General features: G+C 42.3%; 1 pseudogene; it reads left to right on the top strand.

Moving 5' to 3' along the window:
• Positions 1–697: 697 nt before the first annotated feature.
• On the top strand, positions 698–1111 carry LOC129022035 (small integral membrane protein 30-like; annotated as a pseudogene).
• Positions 1112–9090: the final 7979 nt, after the last annotated feature.

The raw sequence follows: 9090 nt of genomic DNA, 5'->3' as shown, positions 1-9090 counted from the left end.
TGACCAGGACCTTTTTTTGGTGCAAGTTTGGCTTTGGGAAGTGCTTTGGAGCTTCTCAGTCCACCCACCGAGCTGGTCATCGCTGGTTGTCATATAAAATCCACTTTTTGTCGCACATCACAATCCGATGGAGAAATGATTCATTGTTGTTGTGTAGAATAAGAGAAGACATTTCAAAATGACAATGTTTTTGATTTTCACTCAGCTCATGAGGCACCCACTTGTCGAGCTTTTTCATCTTTCCAGTTTGCGTCAAATGCCGAATGACCGTAGAATGGTGGACGTTGAGTTCTTCAGCAGCTTCTGGTGTAGTTGTAAGAGGACCAGCTTCCGTGATTGCTCTCAATTGGTGGTTGTCAACTTCCGACGACTGGCCGCTATGCTGCTCATCTTCAAGGCTCTCCTCTCTTTTGCAAAACTTCTTGAACCCCCACTGCACGGTATGTTCATTAGCAGTTCCTGGGCCATTGATGTTGCGAGTTGTCTCCACTGCTTTACAATCCATTTTGAACTCGAGTAAGAATATTGCTCAAATTTGCTTTTTGTCTAACATCATTTCCATAGTCTAAAATAAAGAAAAAAATAAACAGCAAGTAATAAGTCATTAGCAAAAATAAATAAATAAAGAGAGAAATGCTCATTAAGATGATGTATGACATAACCACATTTAAGAATGTATTCCAGTCCTGTAATGGCTGCTTCCTGGAAGGTAGTGTCACGTGGAACTTCTTAATCTCAGCATCCGGAGCTCCAGGAAGGGAAAATTTCAAGTCAGATAGAATTCTATATACACCATTTCTTTGGAACCTTCAGCCCTCAAGATTCCAACATCATGACCTCAGTTTCAACACAGTTGTCCTTAGTCCTCATGTCACTGCTTTTGGTGCTGCCTGTTGTGGAAGCAGTAGAAGCCAGTGATGCAATCGCCCTCTTGTTGGGTGTGGTTCTCAGCATTACAGGCATTTGTGCTGCTTGTGGGTATATGCACGAAAAAGAAATGGACAGATGTGAGTTTGAAAGGCCTACTGAATCAAACCTCACCCTGAAAACCTTTGTGCTATAGAGGCTAAACCTGAGCTTTGGGGTCTGAAAGTTTCCAAGAATCAGTAAATAAGGGAGTTTTACATTTTTCGTTGTTTCCATGAAATGGGAACAGACATACATATATAAATTGAAAAAAATATGTTTTCTTTACAACAAATAATGCACAGAAAAATGCAGCCTATAATTTGTATTTGCTAGTTAGAAAAGAGGTCAAAGAAGTAAGATGGCTGAAATTTACATAAGTAATATTTCATAGTTTTAGGATTCTCAAAGAATGTGAAATAGGAAGAAGGAAGTTCTTGCCCAGAATCTTAGGAAATCACCACTGTTCTATCACTGTCTCCCGAATCGTTGGGGAGTTTTCTCCATCTTTTTATTAGATTTTTGTTTTGTTGTCTCCCAAGTTAATATTGTATTTAGATATCAGAGAGTCAGCCAAAAAGGGAAACTTTTTTCTCTGGAGAAAAAACATTTCAAAAAATGTATTCAGTGTAATACTGAAATGCAGAAAAAAATTAATGTTAAAAAAAACTATAGACGTTGACATGGAAAAGAGATTTAATGTTAAGAAAAAAACTTTACATTAACTGAGCAACACCCTCCTGATAAGTACTATATTAAATATAAACCCATTATGTTGTTAAAAAAAAAAAGAATATATTCCAATATCAAATGGCAAATTTCAACAATGCAAAAACTGCAATTACTTTTGCACCAACCACATATTATATGGAGATATATATATATATATATATATATATATATATCTTCAAGGTAACTGTTCCTCTTTTTTTCCTAGTCTATCAATATGTCGCTTTCAATGTAATAGACCAATTAGCTGTTACGTGCAATGTTCCATTTCACTGGGAACAATTTATGTTCCAAAAGGAGAGAGGACTCTGAGAAGACCTGTACAGGAGTAAAAGGAAACATCGTCTGGTATTTTCTCTTTCATGATGGAGAAAAATGTGTTTGCACAATCAAAAGTGTATACCAGGGCCAGGCACGGTGGCTCGTGCCTGTAATCCCAGCATTTTGGGAGGCCAAAGTGGGAGGATCACTTGAGGCCAGGAGTTCAAGACCAGCCTGGCCAACATGGCAGAACCCCATCTTTACTAAAAATACAAAAATTAGCTGGGTGTGGTGGCACATGCCTGTAGTCCCAGCTACTCAGGAGGCTGAGGATCGCTTGAACCCAGGAGGTGGAGGTTGCAGTGAGCTGGGATCGCGCAACTGCATTCCAGTCTAGGCAACAGGGAGAGACTCTGTCTCAAAAAAAAAAAAAAAAAAAAAAAAAGTGCATACCAGGCTAAGCGCGGTGGTTCATGCTTGTAATCCCAGCACTTTGGGAGGCCAAGGCAGGCGGATCACTGGAGGTTAGGAGTTCGAGACCAGCCTGGCCAACATGGTGAAACCCTGTCTCGCTAAAAATACAAAAACTAGCCGGGCATGGTGGTGCACGCCTGTAATTCCAGCTACTCGGGAGGCTGGGGCAGGAGAATTGCTTGAATCTGGGAGGTGGAGGTTGCAGTGAGCTGGGGTCACTCAACTGCACTCCAGCCTGGGTGACAGAGAGAGACTCCGTCTCAAAAAAAAAAAAAAAAAAAAAAAAAAAAAAGTGCATCATAGTTTCCAGGCATTGTATTGATTTTTCCCAGTGAGAGGAAAATGGGAGTTGAGTTGGGATTGACAGTTGGAGAACCACCTGATTAAGCTAAGGCTAATTCAGCTGGCACCCTGTGCAGCAGCTGAATTGCAGATTCAGTGGGGATGTCACAGGGTCACCAAGCACACCCTTTCCAAGTGTTTGGTGTTTGGGATTATCTACAATATACTACAACCACTGAAATGTGTACTTAAAACATTTTTTAGAGGTTACAATGCTTTTGGTTGCTATTTTGGAGGAAAGAGGAAGTTCCAGTGTCTCGTTTTTGGCCCCGCCCACCATGGTAGCATTTACTCCAGGCCTTAACAAGCCAATAGGTGACGATGCCTGATTCTGAGGAGATCCATCTAGCTATCTACATGTGGACAGAAAAGACCCTTGGGGTGGGCTTGCTATTGGTGGACTCAATCCCCACTGCATCTCTGGATCCAGAGAGACCTCACTCCAAAGGGCAGACCACGGTGATGTCGAGGTTCCTAGGATCCCAATAATTAGCATTAATTAGATTTGATCCAGTATCCAGTAGACCAAAGGTTTTGGTATGTTCTTTCTCCCAGGGCACATTTCTCTTTGGGGAAATGTGAGGAAGAAGCCCTCCAGGTTGCCTTGGTGATTATGTGGGTCTCAAGGCTACCTAGACCATATTACTTATGGTCTCCGGTCTCTAGACTAGAGACTCTGGATCAATGAAGTGACCCAGCGTACAGAATTAGATACCAGTTCTTGACTTCCTTATGTCTTGATTTTCATTAGACCTGGACTTATTTTATTCTTTTTTTTTTTTTTTTTTTTTTCTTTTGAGACGGAGTCTCACTCTGTCGCTCAATTGGAGTGTAGTGGCACGATCTCAGCTCACTGCCACCTCTGCCTCCCAAGTTCAAGCGATTCTTCTGCCTCAGCCTCCTGAGTAACTGGGACTACAGGCGCCCGCCACCACGCCTGGCTACTTTTTGTATTTTTAGTAGAGACAGGGTTTTACCATGTTGGCCAGGCTGGTCTCAAACTCCTGACCTCAGGTGATCCGCCCACCTCGGCCACCCAAAGTGCTGGGATTACAGGTGTGAGCCACCGAGCCCGGTCTATTTTATTCTATTTTTATTTTATGGTTGCATACAAAAGGATGGAGCACCTGTCACTTTAATTCCTGGGAACCCTCTAATTAACCACAACTAAAGATCTCTGGGCCTTACACCAACCATGTTGTGAACCTAATAAGCACACCTGCCCTGTTGCCTATTATGATTACCCGGTCTCCTTGGCTTCTGGCAGGTAACCGTGGCCACGTGGAACAAGCCAATGCCGGCCCTCTCATCTCCATTGAGATCAGCAAGGCAACTCCAGCCCGTACCACCAACATCCCCAGGCCAGGAGAACAGCCAATGAAAGCGCATTTGAAAGACTGCCATCTTCCTCAGCAATCCGCTTCTCAAGGCCAGGGTGAGTGGAGAGCCTTCCAGCCCTGATGGGAGCCACATGGAGGCAGGAGGAGCCGGTAAGGGGGAAACCCACTGCAGTTCCATTGCAGCATTCCTATCTCCTGAAGTCTGAATTCTTTCTCTGTCTTATGCCAAAGTGTCTCTGGCTTTGCCATGTCGTTTTGCACAGAGCAGCATTCAGAACATTAGCCAAAGCAGCAAACTGCTAAAGCAGCTGCCCACGCCCCCTGAAAGAATGCACCTAAATCAATAACTTCATTCCAGCTGAGAAATAAACTCCACCCTCTATGCCCGGGGACCCTAAGTCCCTTCTCATGATGACTATACATATCTTTTGTTTGCTTTGTTTTTGTTTTTATTTACAGTATGACTATACATATTGGTGCAGCCATGCTCTTCCTTCAAGAAGCAATTCTTCATTCTCCTTCCATAATAATACATTTCACTCCCAGGCCTGGTTGAGTTTCAGTTCTGGTTACCAGCCAGGTAAAAATGTGTAGTAGCAGGGCATGAGAGCGTGGTTATTTTCCCTCAAAGGCGAGGACTCTTCCTAAGGGAGGAGAGGCACAGTGGAGTGTTGCCGAGTGGTAGGATCGGGGGAGTCTCGGAATATTTCTGGATATTTTTATTCCAGTTCCATCTTGTCGGGCTTTCTTTCTTTCTCAACCATTGCCCTCACTTTTGGTTAAAAGTACTGTAGGCCGGGCGCGATGGCCCATGCCTGTAATCCCAGCACTTTGGGAGGCCGAGGTGGCTGGCCTGGAGTTCGAGACCAGCCTGACCAAGCTGGTGAAACCCCGTCTCTACTAAAAATACAAAAATTAGCCAGGCATGGTGGCAGACGCCTGTAATCCCAATTACTCAGGAGGCTGAGACAGGAGAATCACGTGAACCCAGGCAGCAGAGGTTGCAGTGAGCTGAGATTGTGCCACTGCACTCCAGCCTGGGTGACAGAGCAAGACTCCATCTCAAAAAAAAAAAAAAAAAGTACTGTACACTGTGAATTCGACTGTGTTAATATACAAGCTGCAGGTTCAGTTACAGAGTTTTTTAAAACTTAGTTGTAGAAAGACTTGAATATTCCCTTTCTTTTTTTTTGGATACACAGTTTCACTCTGTTGCCCAGGCTAAAGTGCAGTGGCGCAATCTCGGGCAACCTCTGCCTCCCAGGTTCAAGTGATTGTCCAGCCTCAGCCTCCTGAGTAGCTGGGATTACAGGCACCTGCCACCACACCTGGCTAAATTTTGTATTTTTAGTAGACAGGGTTTCACCATGTTGGCCAGGCTGGTCTCAAACCGCTGACCTCAAGTGATCCACCCGAGTTGGCCTCCCAAAGTGCTGGGATTACAGGCGTGAGCCACCTTGCCCAGCCAATATTCCCTTTTTTGAGGCAAGCATTTTTAGATTTGGGTTACTACCATTTTTAATTTGGCCAGTGCTCACAGAAGCCACCACTGTATTTCATATTGCTTTTGCATGTCTCATCCCCTTTTAATTGCCCTGTAGATGATAAGGGAAAAAGGCAAGGCATATGTATAATATGCTACTAATTTTATTGAGAAGTAATTCACATATTATAGAATACATCTTTTAAGTACACAATTCAGTGGTTGTAGTATATTCACAAGGTTGTACAACCATCACCATTATCCAGTTCCAGAACATTCTTATCACTCTAAAAAAAAAAAAAAAAAAAAATCCTGTTCTCATTACCTGTCACTTCCCATTTTTTCCTCCTCCAGTAATCTGTTTCTGTCTCTATGAATTTTCCTCTTACAGGCATTTCATATACATGAAATCATACAATGCGTTGACTTTTGTGTCCAGCTTCTTTCGCTTACCATGGTGCTTTCAAGGCTTAGTGTGTTGTGGCGTGTATCAGTATTTCATCTTTATGGCTGAATAGTATTCTATTGTATATATTTTTAACACAGTTTGTTAACCAGTGGATAGACATTTGGATTGTTTCTACTTTGGGCTATTATGAATAACATGAACATTGGAGTACAAGTTTTTGTGTGAATTTGTGTTTTCCTTTCTCCTGGGTATACACCTGGGGGAGAAGTGCTGGCTGATATGGTAAGCGGCTGCACTATTTTACATTCCTTCCAGCAATCTGCGGAGGTTTCAGTTTCTCCATTTCCTTGCCAATGTGGCTATCTTCGATTATAGCCATGTGAGTGAGTATGAAGTAGAGTATGTTGCCTTTTATGTAAACACAAAGAAGGAAGAAAAATATATCTGCGTGTAATTGCTTAGATATACACAGAGTGGCTCTGGAAGATTACATGGGAAACTGGCAACACTGGTTGCCTCCAGGGAGAGGAACTGGGTAGCTGGTGGCTGATGTAGAGGGGAAATTTTATGCCACCCACCCTTCTCTAAGATATTAAGTTTAGAGCGTGTGCAAGTATTACCTATACAAATAATTAAGTTAATATGAACTTAAAATTAAGTTAAAGGTGGCTCACACCTTGTAATCCCAGCATTTTGGGAGGCTAAGGTGGGTGGATCACCTGGGGTCAGGAGTTCAAGATCAGCCTGGCCAACATGGCAAAACCCTGTCTCTACTAAAAATACAAAAATTAGCTGGACATAGTGGCATGCACCTGTAATCCCAGCTACTCGGGAGGCTGAGGCAAGAGAATTACTTGAACCTAGGAGGTGGAGGTTGCAGTGAGCGGAGATCATGCCACTGCACTCCAGCGTGGGCAACAGAATGAGACTCTGTCTCAACAACAACAACAAAAAATTAAGTTAAATGTATTATAGCAGGGATTGGCTAACTATAGCCTGTGTACCAAATCTGGCCTGCCACCTGTTTCTATATGGCCCGTGAGTTAAGAATAGTTTTTACATTTTTAAATAGTTAAACAATCAGAAGAATATTTTGTAGCACATGAAGTGTTATGAAATTCAAATTGGAATATCCATAAATAAGCTTTTATGGGGACACAGCCATGCTAATTTGTTTACTTTTTTCCATGGGTGCTTTCGTGCTGCACTGGCGAAAGTGAGGAATTGTGCCAGGGGCTGGATGTAGCATTCTCATTGCCTTAAACTGCTACTTGGCACAATGAGAATTGCAGTTATACAGTTAAAAAACAGCAGGATTTTGAGTGCTACATATATTGCCACACTCTAACTTTAAAAAAATTATGAATACGTATCTTTCATGTTAAAAAAAGGAAGAAGATAAAAGTAGACTTTGAATGTCTGTTTCTAAGGCATAATGGGGTGTGAATTATTTTGCTATCACATCACATGACAAAACGTTGTATCTGTTGTGCAATGACGTGATAGCTCTTCTAAAACAGGATGATATGCATCAGCATTGCAGAGATCATAGCAAAATTTCTTCACAAAAATTAGAAATGACAAAGACCCATAACTAAAGTAAATTATCAAGCAGTTCATTTGTTAATCAAGAAAGAAATCTGTTTCTAAATGGTAAGTTAATTACATGATGTTTGATTACAACGGCTGAATAAATGTACCCAGAAAAAATAAACTTGTTTAAGAATATTAGCCTTGCATTGAGGATAGTTGGTTGAAGAGTCTGGGACATTGCGAGTAGCATCAATAGTCCACTAAAAAACAGGCAGTTTTTTTGTTTGTTTGTTTTGTTTTGTTTTTTTGAGATGTAATCTCGCTCTGTTACCCAGGCTGGAGTGCAGCAGTGTGATCTTGGCTCACTGCAATCTTTGCCTCCTGGGTTCAAGCCATTCTCCTGTCTTAGCCTCCTGAGTAGCTGCGACTACAGGTGCACACCACCACACCTGGCTAATTTTCGTGCGTTTTTTTTTTTTTTTTTTTTTTGAGATGGAATCTTTCTCTGTTGCCCAGGCTGGAGTGCAGTGGCGCGATCTCGACTCACTGCAACCTCCGCATCCTGGGTTCAAGTGATTCTTCTGCTTCACCCTCCCAAGTATCTGGGACTACAGGCATGTACCACCACGCCCAGCTAATTTTTGTAGTTTTAGTAGAGAAGGGGTTTCACTATATTGGTCAGGCTGGTCTCAAACTCCTGACCTCAGGTGATCCACCTGCCTCAGCCTCCCAAAGTGCTGTGAGTACAGGTGTGAGCCACCGTGCCTGGCCAACAGGCAGTTTTTGAAAAACTTGAGAAGTCAATGCCCAGTTTGAAGTGACTGGAGGAGTAGCTTTTATGCATGTAACAACTATAGGAGGGAATTATTATTATTATTATTTTGAGATGGAGTCTTGCTCTTTTGCCCAGGCCGGACTGCAGTGGTGCTATCTCGGCCCACTGCAAGCTCCGCCTCCCGGGTTCACGCCGTTCTCCTGCCTCAGCCTCCCAAGTAGCTGGGACTACGGGTGCCTGCCACCGTGCCCAGCTAATTTTTTTTTTTTTTTTGTATTTTTAGTAGAAACGGAGTTTCACCGTGTTAGCCAGGATGGTCTCGATCTCCTGACCTCGTGATCCACCCGCCTCGGCCTCCCAAAGATTACAGGCGTCAGCCACCGCGCCCGGCCAGAGGAGAATATTTTTAAAGAAGTTGAAAAAATATTAATTCATTACAATCAGAAATGGAATCCATTAAGGTGTGTTACAACTGATGACAGTAAAAATATGTGTGGAGCAGCAAGAGGCTTAGCTGGACAACTCTATAAAGCATGCAGAAATGTAAGAGGTTTAAAGCCTGTGAAATTCATTGTATTATATATCGATATTTTGAGGAAAATATTTGAATTGTGTGTTATTGAATGAGTACTGTTAACACTGAACTTAACTCTTGTGGACTTAATCATCAGTTCCATGAATTTTTATCAGAAATAGATGATAAATACCTTGACTTGTTCTACCACACAGAAATTGGAAGGCTTATTGGTAGTGAAGTTTTATTGAGATATTTTGAGCTCAGGGCCAAGATTTAAGTTTTTCTGAACAAGAATAGCCTCTGTCAACCACTATTATACCA

The sequence above is a fragment of the Pongo pygmaeus genome, chromosome 21, assembly GCF_028885625.2.
Source record: "Pongo pygmaeus isolate AG05252 chromosome 21, NHGRI_mPonPyg2-v2.0_pri, whole genome shotgun sequence".
Lineage (NCBI taxonomy): Eukaryota > Metazoa > Chordata > Mammalia > Primates > Hominidae > Pongo > Pongo pygmaeus.
The sequence above is the reverse complement of the archived record's forward strand: the minus strand, read 5'-3'. Positions and strand labels throughout refer to the sequence as shown.